The 1,451-nt window shown below is 45.0% G+C and overlaps 1 non-coding gene across 1 annotated transcript; it reads left to right on the top strand.

The window, feature by feature from the left end:
- The first annotated feature begins 424 nt into the window (after positions 1-424).
- Positions 425-543, top strand: LOC131950861 (U5 spliceosomal RNA). Its single transcript, XR_009388357.1, has one exon. It is a non-coding gene; the product is annotated as a U5 spliceosomal RNA (small nuclear RNA).
- The last annotated feature ends 908 nt before the right edge of the window (positions 544-1,451 follow it).

Here is a 1,451-nt window from a genome sequence, read left to right as displayed (position 1 = left end):
CTGCTGGCAGAACAACAGTCGGTCACGCGCCTCAAAGCAATGGCGTCATTTTATTTTTTGTTAGTTGGGTGACGTGTACTTCCCCTAACAGTTTAGTCTCAAGAAAGCTAGGCGGCCCGCCATCGCATAATTTCAAAGGTACATGGGAGCTAAGTTGGATTGGTATTAAAGGGAGACAATCTTCTGTCATCGTCGGATTGGTTTGTAAGCGTTTGTCCACGGGTGGAATGCGCTCGCGGAGAAGGGAAACGTTGTCCACCGGACAGGTCTGAGTTCTGAACGATGTAGCCTAGCCTTCAGTACGACCAACACAGTCTCCGCGGCGAACTCTTTTTGTTTTCAGAGGCACATTGCTGTCAGCCGAAAACCATGCGATTTCAGCTGATCCGGTTTAGGGCAGACCGGAAAATTTTCCGCCAGACAGACACTCTGGTTTCTCTTCACATCGAGTAAATCTTTCGCCTTTTACTAAAGATTTCCGTGGAGAGGAGCATTATAATGAGTCTTAGAAGACTATTTTTCACGCCCTACGCTGTAGGGTGAATATTTCCAATGTAAACATGAGTGGGTGACTACATAATTTGTTGTTTTTAACCCTGGGATAGAAAATGAACCCTGCCGTTGGGAGGTTTCGTTTCCTTTGGCACGTTTTTCCGTGGCCTTGGACGGAACCGGACAACTCTTGTCCGATGGCCATGCATAATTAGTGAGTACATAAATCAAAAAAGATTTCAAATACGTCTAGGTTCAGTGCCGAAGAACCAAATCAAAACCAACTACTGTTCTGTCTAGACTTTATTATTATTATTTATTTATTTTTAAACAACTCACTCGTTTCGATTCCAACAAACAACAGTTCAGACTGCTGGCAGAACAACAGTCGGTCACGCGCCTCAAAGCAATGGCGTCATTTTATTTTTTGTTAGTTGGGTGACGTGTACTTCCCCTAACAGTTTAGTCTCAAGAAAGCTAGGCGGCCCGCCATCGCATAATTTCAAAGGTACATGGGAGCTAAGTTGGATTGGTATTAAAGGGAGACAATCTTCTGTCATCGTCGGATTGGTTTGTAAGCGTTTGTCCACGGGTGGAATGCGCTCGCGGAGAAGGGAAACGTTGTCCACCGGACAGGTCTGAGTTCTGAACGATGTAGCCTAGCCTTCAGTACGACCAACACAGTCTCCGCGGCGAACTCTTTTTGTTTTCAGAGGCACATTGCTGTCAGCCGAAAACCATGCGATTTCAGCTGATCCGGTTTAGGGCAGACCGGAAAATTTTCCGCCAGACAGACACTCTGGTTTCTCTTCACAACGCGTAAATCTTTCGCCTTTTACTGAACGTGACCTAGTTTCAAGATTTGTGTTCATTTATATTTCGTGGACTGTGTTCTGTGTTTTAACTGTGACACATTTCAAACACCACAGTGAGTATGTCATCAACCATTAAACTTACCA

Source organism: Physella acuta, unplaced genomic scaffold, assembly GCF_028476545.2.
Source record: "Physella acuta isolate Inbredline_101_S28 unplaced genomic scaffold, ASM2847654v3 ptg000781l, whole genome shotgun sequence".
Classification (NCBI taxonomy): domain Eukaryota; kingdom Metazoa; phylum Mollusca; class Gastropoda; family Physidae; genus Physella; species Physella acuta.
Note: the sequence above shows the minus strand (reverse complement) of the source record. Positions and strands in the feature narration are given on the sequence as shown.